Here is a 15,187-nt window from a genome sequence, read left to right as displayed (position 1 = left end):
AGTAAAACTAATAAATGCCGAGTTTGGTTAAGATATCTTGATAAACAAAATGTTTTTTCATACGAAAACTTAATTTTCGACCGATCGATCCTAGTGGTCGTGAAATGTGTAACGCATAGAAGGAGATATCTCCGACCCCATAAAGTATATATATTCTTTATCAGCATCAACTGCCGAGTCGATATAGCCATGTCCGTCTGTCCATCTGTCTGTTTCTATGCTAACTACTCCCTCAGTTTTAAAGCTATCTTTATGAAACTTTGCAGAACTCCCTGTTTCTGTTGCACGCAGCACATATGTGAAAACCAGCTGGATCGGACCATTATATTATATAGCTGCCATAGGAACGATCGGTCGAAAATTAAGATTTTGTATGAAAAAACATTTTGTTTTTCAAGATATCTTGACCAAGCTCGGCATTTATAAGTTTTACTAAGCTCCTCATTTATGTGCAAAATCCTATTTAGATCGGACCACTATATCATATAGCTGCCATAGGAACGATCGGTCGAAAATTAAGTTTTTGTATGAAAAAACATTTTGTTTATCAAGATATCTTGACCAAATTAGGCATTTATTAGTTTAACTTTGCTCCTCGTATATATGCAAAATTCTATCAAGATCGGACCACATGCTGCCATAGGAACGATCGGTCGAAAATTAAGTTTTGTATGAAAAAACATTTTGTTTTTCAAGATATCTTGACCAAACTCGGCATTTATAAGTTTTACTTTACTCCTCATATATGTGCAGAATCCTACTAATATCGGACTACTATATCATATAGTTGCCATAGGAATGATCGGTCGAAAATTAAGTTTTAGTATGACAAAAAAATTTTGTTTTTGAAGATATCTTGACCAAACTCTGCACTTATTAGTTTTACTTTACTCCCCATATATGTGCAAAATCCTATTAATATCGGACCACTATATCATATAGCTGCCATTGGAATGATCGGTCGAAAATTAAGTTTTTGTATGAAAAAACATTTTGTTTATCAAGATATCTTGACCAAACTCGGCATTTACTATTTTCCCGGTACTTCTTAGATAGCAAGGGTATTAGATCTTTGGCGTGCCGAAGATAGCAATTCTTTCTCGTTTTTTTTTTTCTTTTTTTGTGTGCGTCGATCCGTGCTTGTTTAACACATGCCGAACACTACTGTGTCAGCTGGCGATGATCTGCCATGCTCCCTGTGCCCGTAATTCCGCTTCTGCTCGATTATTTCAGAGAGTGAGAAACTTAGCTTAGGAGTTTCTTTATAAGTGCCAATCTGTGTACACCAGAAAATGATAATTAGAAAAAAAGTACACACTGCAAAAGCAATGAGCTGCTGGTCCGCAAGAGGAAAGAAATATTTACCCTTTTGGGATTGGCACCAAAAATGAAAACATGCAAAAGTTGTTCCGTCCGACTGTTGGCTTTGCTTTTTCAAACTGCGGTCAGCTATGTACCAATTGATAGCTGCCTGCATGTACTCAAGCCAATGGGATTTCTGTGGACCAATGCCATTAAGCATGAATTTCCTTTCTGTAGTATTTAAACTTACAACCTTGTATTTTTAAATTTAGCACAAAAAAAAAAATAATACAAAAAACGTGCTTGCAGTTTAGGCTAAGCTTTAAGCAAAATTATTAAATGCGAAGGCTCTGGTTGACAATCACTGGTAGAAAGGTCGAGTCTGGCTAGCGGAAGTGTCATCTAACCTCACCGTGTCAAAAATTCGCAGACACGCATTTTTCTTGTAGATCGAACACAAGTGTGCAATTTTCGAGTAGTTTTATATTTCAGCTAACATTTTTTTGTTGTCATTTTCTGCGTAGGTAGGCAAATTACAATATTTAACAAAAATACTACTAAAACTAAAAGAAATCTACTACTTACTAAGTGTCAAACCAATTGTTAGTCACAACTGCATTAACGAAAAGTCCATTGCCTACTTTTGGGTACACTAAAAATAATAGTCAACTAATTTTTGTTACAGTTCCCATCAGAGCACTATCCCCCGCATAAGCTTCACTCAATTTTGACTCAAGCTCTCTCAAAGCGAAGTTTGCTAAGCGACCGCAACAGTTAAATTAATTAGTTCATATTCGGGAAGCAAATCTAATTAAATTTAAGTAAAATAACGTTATTTTTCAAAAGGAGGGAGATGTAGTATGTGCATATATTGAGGGTACACTGAGCCAAAGAAGTAACATCGGTTAAGCATAAATATATCAGCAACACATTGTTGCAGTACACAAAAAAAACCATTTCAAGTGAGCGTGTAATATGATCACCCGCTTATGAGCTAAGCTAAGTCAGCAGTCCAACGCTGACCACTTGTACCATATATACATACATATATGTTAATAAGACTATCTCTCCCCCGATTATGCTGATAAGACAAAATATGTATGAAGCCGCTCTGCTGCTGGCGTAACCGGCAGCATAGCTATGCGGCCTTAGCCATTAAACGGCACAGACGTGCAAGTGTATTGAACTATTGGCATATTAGACCGTATGCCTTCTGGACTTATAATGTGACCTAATAATTCTGTTGCCTTTTGTTTAAATTCGCACTTATCTAATTAAAGTTTCAAATTGCCCGTCTTAACTTTTCAGAAACTTTAAGCTTAAATGTTCATCAAGTGATATGGGGAAGACAATAATGCCATCCAAATAAACAAGACAATGCTTGTTAATTAAATCACGAAGAACTTGATTCATGAACCTATGGAATGTTGCTTGTGCATTTTTAAGTCAAAATGGAATTCGAGTATACTCGTAATGTTCGTTGTTTTATTGATTGATTTCTGATCCATTTCAGTCTGATAGAAACCTTTTGCTAAATCTTTTGTTGTAAAATATATGCATCTTCCCAATTTTTCCAAAATCTCGTCTATATTTGGAATGGGAAATTTATCGTTAATTGTTAAAGCCTTCAATCCTCTGTAATCGACCACTAATATAAATTTTGCTTTTTCTGAGGCGTCTACCTCTTTTGGTACTATCACTAGCCAAACAACATATAGACTGGACAGTGTCGATGCGGCCTCTCCGTCGATGCGGCCTCTCCGTTTTTGTGCGGCTGATCCAAAGTCGCCTTCGTTTTAGTTCGGGTCCGAAATACGCTCGCGCACTAAAACAGCAAGAGAGAAAGAAATACATATGATTTTTATACCCTGAACCCATTAAAAATGGGTATAAGGGTATATTGTATTTGTGCAAAATCCAAATGTATGTATTCTTGATCAGCACCAATAACCGAGTCGATCTAGCCATGTCCGTCTGTCTGTCCGTCCGTCCGTCCGTCCGTCCGTATGTATGAACGCAAGGATCTCAGAACCTATAAGAGCTAGAGACTTGAAATTTTAGATGTAGATGCTCCTAGTTCCTAATAATAGCTAGAGTCACCAAACTTGACATATAGCTTTTAAAATAAAATATATATATATCCATTTGATGTTGGAAGGAGAGGGTTCAGGGTATCCCCTAGTCGGGAGCTCCCGACTAGAACCTCTTACTTGTTTTTATTCAATCGCACTACAGGAAATTGCCTTGGTTTACTCTCAGTGCTCTTTTAATTTGTGTATTTACTGTTATATTGTCTGTGTTTGTACTTCTTAGCACAAGCAAGAATGCCCACAATTTCAATATTTCTCAAAAGTCGGTGGCTTTTTTCCATTTTCAAGGGACGAGCGCAGATCATGAGCGCAAAAGAAAATTCATATTTGGCACGGGTCTGACGTGCGAGTTACCAGAGGAGAACCTTGCCCAGTGTTAAAGGTAACTTCCTTAGTGCCTTGTAATGTGATCTCTGATGAAATAGTTCCTCCAGCTTAAGTTTATTATTAAGTCAAGAATTTAATATTGCGAAATAAAAAGATTACAACCGCTTTGTGTTAAATTTAAAAGCTGTAGTAGGATAGTGACGTCACATTATCAATAGCATGTATTATCAGAAGTACACACGGTACTCTGGTAGCAGGTCCCATGTAGATAACAGAGTATGTTAAGCATTAGTGATAAGGGCAGTCTGGGACTAGCTTTTAATGCGAGAAGACTGTGAAACTACAGCAATAAGACAACCGAATTAAATATACATATTGGATTTAATAAAACACAAGATAAATTAACTCTATCATCCTCTCACAATCTCAGAAATGGGCCTTACTTACAAGGAACGAAATTGAAATTCATAAATATTCTGTAGTTCGATTTAAAAAGCGGCTGTCTGCGCTTGGATTGCCAATCACAGGTTGTAAAGCAGCTGATAATTACAGCGACTGTGTTGGGGAAGACAGCTGTGGCTACGAGCGATATGTTGACAAGCGCCAAAATGAAAATTAATTGGTGGAAGTATCGTCTACATCGTTTGCATGGGCTACAGAAGTAGCCTTGGAATACGACGGTAGTTCATGCGCTCGAAACTGGATTACACAATTGCAGAATAATGCGCAAGTGTATAATTTGAACGCATCATATTTGTGTTTGCTGCTAATAGCAAAGCTTAAGGGCAACGCGCAGCACTAGCTACATGCAAATGCGACACGCGTCTTGGAATTATGGAAATTATAGAGACTGTTAAAGAAGTAGAAATGAAAGTAGATTATAGGAAGCAACATGCAACTATAAATAAAACAGTTACTCAAACAATTAGTGAACAATCCAATGAAACAGTTAGTAAACAATCAAATGAAACAGTTGGTAAAACAGTTAGAGAACAATCAAATAAGAAGAAGCAGTATTTCAATGGTTTGTAAATAAAATATTTGCAGATTTAATTAGAGAGAATCGGGTAATTGTATATATAGATGATATAATGATAGCAACCGAAAACATGGACGAACATTTGGAAACCTTAAAAGAAGTATTTAATAGATTGGTACAAAACAAGTTAGAATTACGGATGGAAATGTGAATTTATGCAGTCAAGTATTAAATATTTAGGCTTTTAATAGCAAATGAAGGCATAAGAGCGGATGAAAAGGGAATATAAGCTATTAAAAACTTTCCAGCTCCAGACAAGACACATGCTGTTCAGTGTTTTCTGGGCTTATTCTCATTTTTTAGCAGATTTATAAACGATTTTTCAACAATAGCCAATCCGTTATGCGATCTATTAAGAAAAGAAAAGCAGTTTGAGTTCGAAGGAAAAGAATTGGGTTGTTTCTTGGCACTAAAAAATAGATTAATGGGATCGCCAATTTCAGGACTTTATAATTATAAAGATGAAATATAATTACATTGTGATGCAGTGCCTTATGATTTGATGCGGTATTGATGCAAAGGAAAAAGGATAGGAAGCTGCATCCAATCTTTTACTTTTCGAAAGGAACAACAGATATAGAATCCAAGTATCACAGTGTTGAATTGCAAACACTCGCTATAGAAAAACGGTTCAAAATTGTCACTGATTGCAACTCATTGACGTTAAAGTTAAACAAGGTTGAACTCAACCTACGTATAGCCCGATGGGCATTAGAGCTCCAAAATTATGATTATGAGCTTACCCATAGAGCCGGCAATCGAATGCAATATGTAGATGCGCTCAGCAGATGTATTGATAATTAAAACAAATAGTTTCGAGAACAATTTAGTAATATGTCAAGCAAAAGATTCAAAAATAAGGAAACTTAAAAAACTATTAGAAATTTCTGAACAAAAAATGTTTGAAATGAGGACTGGTAAAGTTTACAGGAAAACCAATGATAACAGAATATTATTATAATGGAACACCACGTTATGTATAAATATTACAATAAAATAGAGCATATAGGTAGGGATAAAATGGTGGACATAATTGGCAAAAAATATTGGTTTCCAAAAACAAAAGACAAATGCGCGATGCATATTGAGAACTGTTTAAAATGTATAGCTTATGCACCGAAAACTGGAAAGGGAGAGGGGTAACTGCATAGTATAATGTGACCTAATAATTCTGTTGCCTTTTGTTTAAATTCGCACTTATCTAATTAAAGTTTCAAATTGCCCGTCTTAACTTTTCAGAAACTTTAAGCTTAAATGTTCATCAAGTGATATGGGGAAGACAATAATGCCATCCAAATAAACAAGACAATGCTTGTTAATTAAATCACGAAGAACTTGATTCATGAACCTATGGAATGTTGCTTGTGCATTTTTAAGTCAAAATGGAATTCGAGTATACTCGTAATGTTCGTTGTTTTATTGATTGATTTCTGATCCATTTCAGTCTGTTAGAAACCTTTGGCTAAATCTTTTGTTGTAAAAATATGCATCTTCCCAATTTTTCTAAAATCTCGTCTATATTTGGAATGGGAAATTTATCGTTAATTGTTAAAGCCTTCAATCCTCTGTAATCGACCACTAATATAAATTTTGCTTTTTCTGAGGCGTCTACCTCTTTTGGTACTATCACTAGCCAAACAACATATAGACTGGACAGTGGACGTCGATGCGGCCTCTCCGTTTTTGTGCGGCTGATCCAAAGTCGCCTTCGTTTTTGTTCGGGTCCGAGATACGCTCGCGCACTAAAACAGCAAGAGAGAAAGAAATACATATGATTTTTATACCCTGAACCCATTAAAAATGGGTATAAGGGTATATTGTATTTGTGCAAAATCCAAATGTATGTATTCTTGATCAGCACCAATAACCGAGTCGATCTAGCCATGTCCGTCTGTCTGTCCGTCCGTCCGTCCGTCCGTCCGTATGTATGAACGCAAGGATCTCAGAACCTATAAGAGCTAGAGACTTGAAATTTTAGATGTAGATGCTCCTAGTTCCCGCGCAGATCGAGTTTTCCGATAATCGATAACCATCTCCGTTTCCAAGCAATCGATAAAAATAATAATAGCTAGAGTCACCAAACTTGACATATAGCTTTTAAAATAAAATATATATATCCATTTGATGTTGGAAGGAGAGGGTTCAGGGTATCCCCTAGTCGGGAGCTCCCGACTAGAACCTCTTACTTGTTTTTATTCAATCGCACTACAGGAAATTGCTTTGGTTTACTCTCAGTGCTCTTTTAATTTGTGTATTTACTGTTATATTGTCTGTGTTTGTACTTCTTAGCACAAGCAAGAATGCCCACAATTTCAATATTTCTCAAAAGTCGGTGGCTTTTTTCCATTTTCAAGGGACGAGCACAGATCATGAGCGCAAAAGAAAATTCATATTTGGCACGGGTCTGACGTGCGAGTTACCAGAGGAGAACCTTGCCCAGTGTTAAAGGTAACTTCCTTAGTGCCTTGTAATGTGATCTCTGATGAAATAGTTCCTCCAGCTTAAGTTTATTATTAAGTCAAGAATTTAATATTGCGAAATAAAAAGATTACAACCGCTTTGTGTTAAATTTAAAAGCTGTAGTAAGATAGTGACGTCACATTATCAATAGCATGTATTATCAGAAGTACACACGGTACTCTGGTAGCAGATCCCATGTAGATAACAGAGTATGTTAAGCATTAGTGATAAGGGCAGTCTGGGACTAGCTTTTAATGCGAGAAGACTGTGAAACTACAGCAATAAGACAACCGAATTAAATATACATATTGGATTTGATAAAACACAAGATAAATTAACTCTATCATCCTCTCACAATCTCAGAAATGGGCCTTACTTACAAGGAACGAAATTGAAATTCATAAATATTCTGTAGTTCGATTTAAAAAGCGGCTGTCTGCGCTTGGATTGCCAATCACAGGTTGTAAAGCAGCTGATAATTGCGATATGTTGAAAAGCGCCAAAATGAAAATTAATTGGTGGAAGTATCGTCTACATCGTTTGCATGGGCTACAGAAGTAGCCTTGGAATACGACGGTAGTTCATGCGCTCGAAACTGGATTACACAATTGCAGAATAATGCGCAAGTGTATAATTTGAACGCATCATATTTGTGTTTGCTGCTAATAGCAAAGCTTAAGGGCAACGCGCAGCACTAGCTACATGCAAATGCGACACGCGTCTTGGAATTATGGAAATTATAGAGACTGTTAAAGAAGTAGAAATGAAAGTAGATTATAGGAAGCAACAAGCAACTATAAATGAAACAGTTACTCAAACAATTAGTGAACAATCAAATGAAACAGTTAGTAAACAATCAAATGAAACAGTTGGTAAAACAGTTAGAGAACAATCAAATAAGAAGAAGCAGTATTTCAATGGTTTGTAAATAAAATATTTACAGATTTAATTAGAGAGAATCGGGTAATTGTATATATAGATGATATAATGATAGCAACCGAAAACATGGACGAACATTTGGAAACCTTAAAAGAAGTATTTAATAGATTGGTACAAAACAAGTTAGAATTACGGATGGAAATGTGAATTTATGCAGTCAAGTATTAAATATTTAGGCTTTTAATAGCAAATGAAGGCATAAGAGCGGATGAAAAGGGAATATAAGCTATTAAAAACTTTCCAGCTCCAGACAAGACACATGCTGTTCAGTGTTTTCTGGGCTTATTCTCATTTTTTAGCAGATTTATAAACGATTTTTCAACAATAGCCAATCCGTTATGCGATCTATTAAGAAAAGAAAAGCAGTTTGAGTTCGAAGGAAAAGAATTGGGTTGTTTCTTGGCACTAAAAAATAGATTAATGGGATCGCCAATTTCAGGACTTTATAATTATAAAGATGAAATATAATTACATTGTGATGCAGTGCCTTATGATTTGATGCGGTATTGATGCAAAGGAAAAAGGATAGGAAGCTGCATCCAATCTTTTACTTTTCGAAAGGAACAACAGATATAGAATCCAAGTATCACAGTGTTGAATTGCAAACACTCGCTATAGAAAAACGGTTCAAAATTGTCACTGATTGCAACTCATTGACGTTAAAGTTAAACAAGGTTGAACTCAACCTACGTATACCCCGATGGGCATTAGAGCTCCAAAATTATGATTATGAGCTTACCCATAGAGCCGGCAATCGAATGCAATATGTAGATGCGCTCAGCAGATGTATTGATAATTAAAACAAATAGTTTCGAGAACAATTTAGTAATATGTCAAGCAAAAGATTCAAAAATAAGGAAACTTAAAAAACTATTAGAAATTTCTGAACAAAAAATGTTTGAAATGAGGACTGGTAAAGTTTACAGGAAAACCAATGATAACAGAATATTATTATAATGGAACACCACGTTATGTATAAATATTACAATAAAATAGAGCATATAGGTAGGGATAAAATGGTGGACATAATTGGCAAAAAATATTGGTTTCCAAAAACAAAAGACAAATGCGCGATGCATATTGAGAACTGTTTAAAATGTATAGCTTATGCACCGAAAACTGGAAAGGGAGAGGGGTAACTGCATAGTATTCCAAAAGGAAACAAACCTTTTGACAATTCATACAGATCATTATGGGCCAGTAGATGCTGGTAGATGTAAAAAACATATTTTCGTGGTAGTCGATAGATTCACAAAATTTGTACGCCTTTATGCGACAAAGACAACTAATGCAAAAGAAGTAATTGCCTCATTAAAATATTATTTTCGATCGTATAGTAGGCCAAACTGCATAATTTCGGATCGAGGTAGTTGTTTCACTTCTAATGAATTCGATGAGTTTAAAACAAACTGCAATACTAAACACATAAAAATTGCAACGGGTTCACCCCAGACAAAGGCAAGGTTGAGAGGATAAATATAAGTCTTGGGCCAATGATAGCAATGCTGGTAGAGCCAGAAAAGGGATTACACAGGGACTTAGTAATAGAAAAGGTATAAGGTAAAAGGTAGATGCACTAAACAATACACAGCATAGGAGCATTAAACAAGTACCAAGTAATATGTTGTTCGGTATTGAATAAAAAGGTCAAGTGATAGATGAATTAAAAGAAAAGCTGATAGTACCATAGGGGCACCTAGAAAGTTAATCCCAAAACACAAAGGACCATACGTGATAGCGCAAGTGCTTTGAAACGATAGGTTTTTATTAAAAGATGTAGAAGGATTTCAAGTATCCCGTTCTCCATGTCAGGATATTTCGAGTGTACAAAATATAAGAGAACAGACATAAATATATTGGATTTAATAAAACTCAAGATAAATAAATTCAATTATTCTTTATTAACAGAAGTATGAATATATCATAATGGCTACAAGCTGCCAAGCTGGTCGTCGATAGTGTGCCATTTCTATATGTGTCGCCACATCTACATCCTGTCTATTGCTGATTTTTCGTTTTTGGGTTGATGTAGCAACATAGTGCATAGTGCATCTACATCTAAAATTTCAAGTCTCTAGCTCTTATAGGTTCTGAGATCCTTGCGTTCATACATACGGACGGACGGACGGACGGACAGACGAACGAACGGACAGACAGACGGACATGGCTAGATCGACTCGGCTATTGATGCTGATCAAGAATATATGTACTTAATGGGATCGGAGATGCTTCCTTCTCCCTGTTACATACATTTGGATTTCGTAATATTTGAGTAATATTTGTATAGTGTTGCCTCTTGTAAAATATTTTGATCATAGTCTGGGTGGGGAAGTTTTTCGTAAAATGGGGTTTTATTTATTTCTCTAAGAATGTGTAAAAGGATTAAAATTTCATTCGTATTAGATCTAAGCCAAGAAGATGTTTTTATATTAAGTAGCTTTTCGAAATTAACTTGTTTGAGATAATCGTGTTTTGGTAATTTTGGATTAAATATTCCTAATCAAGTTAGTTGCATTCCCATTTCTATCTCTTCAATATATTTTAGATTACATTCTTCTCTTTCTTTGCTTACTATTTCTATTCCATGGCTGACTGCTTCACTACTATTTTGAGCTATTGAATTAATTTTTTCTCCAAGTTCTTCTTTATCGTTGTTATCTAGAATTCCACATAAGTAGATGTATTTTGTTCCAACAAACTTAAGTAAGCCTATTTCATTTTTTTTTTACTATGCGGATACCGTTTATTTCTCTTTGCCACTATTCTGTTAAATAATAAATATGTATTCTGTATTTATAATTGTTTGTCCGTACCATTTGTTTGTCATATGTGGTGCTCATAATTATTTTAAAGAGTAAGTATCCATTATTTGATTTAATAGGGTTGATATCTTGTAGTGGCGCTTGTTACCAAAAATTATTTGACTATTTTTTTTGTGTGCCCAAAAGTAGGCAATGTGACTAACAATTGGTTTAATACTTAGTAGTAGATTACTTTTATGATACCAAACTTGACACATACCTTCTAAAATAGAATATACATATGCATTTTATTTTTCCCTTTTATTTATTGTTTTCTTGTTTTTATTTTTTTTCTTTTTACGTTGGCTATAAAGTGCTAAAGCGAAAAGTTGCTGATTTAACAATAAGTGAAAAGCTAACTGATTTTTGTCGGCAAATCAATATTTTACAACTTTAATTCATCTAAAACAATGCGTTAGAAAAATAAGCCTTTAAGCATATTTATAAATACCACTCGTATGGACACCGCCGAAAGTACTTTCGTCGCTGGATCTGCTAAATGGTAAGCTGGAGCACCCCATTATAATTTACAATTGTTCTGTTTACTTGGTATTACTTGGCAGGTTCACGAGCCAAAATAAGTTTTTTTTTCTAACAGCCAAATGAGCATGCGTTCGACAATTTTAAACAGTTGTTATTGTTTTATCGTCTTCTTGTGCCAAAGCGTGAACCGAGCTTATGTGAAGCGTGAGTATTGGCGAGTGTTTGATCAGTCGCATGCTATACATCTCAGCTGTGCACCGTACAGTAGTGGCGGTAAATATTATGCACACCTCCGGTTATTTTATTAAGCATCTAAAATGGCCTTTAGTCGCATTATATAATCTGCATGGCTTAATCCTACTTTTGCTATAACGATACATCTTTTCGTCTTTTCCATATTTGCATATATAAAATATACATATTAACCCTTAATGTTTTCAGCAACGTTTCGCTTCTGTATAGTAATAGTAAGAGAATATTGTAAATCAATTGATGTGGTAACGCTAGATATCAAAAGCATTGGAAGGATCCCGCTCATTAGATAGCTTTTTTTTGATACTTGGCTTGCTGAGGCCAAGCCAAAACGGTTGGTGTGACTTCTTTTTAATTTCGGCGGCACTACGAAAGAGACGTCTACTTAAGAGCTCATCAAGTTATAGTTTCTAAGCTTAAAAGTCCAATCGTCTAAAGACACGTGCAAGAAATGTATCACCAACCGAATACTAATCTACTGGGCAATATAACAGCCGGCCATGTTGCCATAGCCACGGGTATGAAGCCCACCTCGAGGGGCTACCACCACGAGTGTGGAATTCTAGAAGAACTTTATCTATCCACGGAAAGGTAAAATTTTGGCGAAGTGCCGTTGGCATAAGCAGCTTCGACGTTAAGAATTTTGGTGAACACATGAGCTTCGACGTAACCTGTAGCTTCGGAAGGCCAATGTGAAAAGTGACTCTGCCAAGTCAACCATGTATATCGACAGCAGTAGTGCCTTCGTTTTTAAAGCTAATAACAAAAACTAATGCGAACTTAAATCAAGATATTCGCAAATCTAACCTATTAATGGTGCAGCGTGTACCGGCAAGACGATAGATCCAGAGGGATGGAGTGACAAGATGAAATTTTAAAAGGGAGCGCCGACTTTAATTTATCCTTAGTGTATATAGGTTCTAATAGCCAAGTTAGATCACCTTTGTCAGAAGCTCGTGAGTCCAAAAAGTTCATGGCTCGTAAGCAAAGTAGACGCTTGCAGCAGACAACTGGTAAATTTGCGAACGAAATAGAAGTATCTAGGGTAAAGGCAGAAGAATCGGACATTGAGGAGGAACATGAATTAGCTGCTTTTAAGAAATTCGAGAAAAATTCGGACAAAGCAGCAGATAAGTCCAAGTATAAGTGTTGGAACTGTGATCAAATAGGTCACTCTTTTTATGACTGTCCGTCTGAAACAAGGATTCTTATCTGTTACCGTTGTGAAGAGAAAAATGTAACCTCGATTACTTGTTCTAAGGGAAGCAATTAGCCGAACGAGTGTTATAAGGGGTTAACTCGTTCGAGAAAGAAGCCCCTATCAAACAATTAAAACAGAGAAAATGAGTGAAGTTAATGTAAATGACATACATTACGTTTAGAACAGCTTAAGGGTAAGATAAGTTTAAGAAAGATATCATCTAAAATAATGAAATGTAGAGAAAGATATAAAAATAGAAGGCACTTACGGAGAGAATTAGAAACTATTATTTGCAGCAAGATTAATGACAATAGACCCTATGTCAAAATTCAGTTAGGAGATTAAGAAGTATATGGTTTATTAGACTCAGGTGCATCAGTTAGTGTATTAGTAAAAAATTGTTTGTATATAGGTTCTAATAGCCAAGTTAAACCACATAAGGTTAGCTTGGGTAGGTTAAATATTAACTGATCATGTTTTTTTTATTCAATTATTTTTCCAAGGAACGGTATACTTGCTTGTAGAATGTAAGCTAATTGATATGTACGAAAACTAAAGACTTATTCATTTACAGATGGTGCTGATTTGAGCTCAAACATCACTTTCATAACTCATCGTTCAACGATATCATTTAACTTTCATATGTCATCATGTGCAAAACGCTTTATTCGCACGTAAGTGGTATCGTATCCTCAATGAGCAGAAGCAAATTAATTAAAGACATGATCAAGTTAGCATGCAAGAAAACATATATTGTAAAATATAATATTCTGCATAAGCGTTGATATAATGACATTTAACAAGCTCAATAATTGTGTATTAATGGTATTAGTAATATAATGAAATTCACTTTGAATTAAATCTTATTTGAGGTATGCAGATGTCGAAGTACAAAGGCATGGTAAGAGTTTAAAAAGTACTTAGTTCTAAAAGGGACAATCTCATATAATTTACGCACGAGGATTGTCATGGCGTTGCTTTGAGTAGAGCCATTTATAGGGAGGGAAAATTAAGTGTGTAGCCCCAGTTATGCCATCCAACTGAGCTGAAAACTATCGTGTATGATAACGTCTGTCCATCCTTCTGATAATATTGCTTTATAGGCAACAGTCTTGACACGTGTATTTGTTATTTATTGTTTCGGTAGCAGTAGCATTCTTTGGCTATGAGTTTTGTTAGTTTCAAGATCTCACACCCCATCCGGCGAGCTAAGCAACGCAACCAGGCGTGTCAAGCAAGAAACGAACACTCATAAGTATAGATCATGAAATAGTGAAAGAGCCATAGGTTTCAAGCATAAATCAGTGCACTATTCTGCCGCCTACAGCCACCTACGTATAATACTAGTTTTTGCCTAGAGTAAGTAAAAGATAATTAAAACTTCGGTTAGTGGTAGGGAAGAAACTATAAGTTAAGAAATGACTATCGCTTCTTACTTAAAGTAAAACTAACTCATCTATAAGTTGTAATAGTTTTTGGAATGTTACGGAATAACAACAACTTAAATGAAAGATCTTGACTTAAGTCAATTTTAACAAAATCAAGGGTGTACAAGGGATCGTCTCAAACATGGTTTGGTTCTTGGATGATCATGGTAGGGTGGGCATATGCTGCTCCCAATTTCCATCTCTGGGGTAGCTATCGTACACTAGACATTCATAAATAAGTGCCGGCCTGCTTTTCTTTTCTTCTCTTTTCTTTGTCTATGATGTCGTTTAAACTGATTGATTGGCGACCTGTTCCCCCAAACCAACACGCGAAATTTTTAATCTTTCATAATTTGCAAACGAGCATTAAACATCTCGGAATTTTTTTCTGAGCCCCCCCCCATCGCCGACGAGATAGAGCCGGAAAACTTTCGCGTGCTCCGTACGATGTCTATACTCAATCAGTTGGAACATGGTTTCATTTCCCTTGTCCTAGTTTATTGTTGAAAGGCTATGGATTACCCAGAATTTCTAAATAGTTCAGGTCCGAGCCTACAAAACAACAAATAAACGCAAGTCCATTAGTTCTGATTGCTGGAAAATTTGGTTTTCCAAATTAAAGCTAATTCCGCAACCAACTGTAACTGTTGTGAACTATCCTTGTAGTCTCAATTATCTTGTGAAATTTTCGCTGGATGCGGGCTTAAAACGTGACAAGTTCTACGGCCTACCGCTATTTGGAAACAATTATTAAGATAACCTAAGTGGTCCACAGGATACGTGAATTGTTTAAATGATCACCACCCAGTTACCACGCATCCCTGACTCTTCTTTGTGTTATTTCACCTTGTTTCAGGCATAGATTT

Source organism: Drosophila virilis, unplaced genomic scaffold (assembly GCF_030788295.1).
Source record: "Drosophila virilis strain 15010-1051.87 unplaced genomic scaffold, Dvir_AGI_RSII-ME tig00001625, whole genome shotgun sequence".
NCBI lineage: Eukaryota > Metazoa > Arthropoda > Insecta > Diptera > Drosophilidae > Drosophila > Drosophila virilis.
This window is presented reverse-complemented; position numbering follows the sequence as displayed.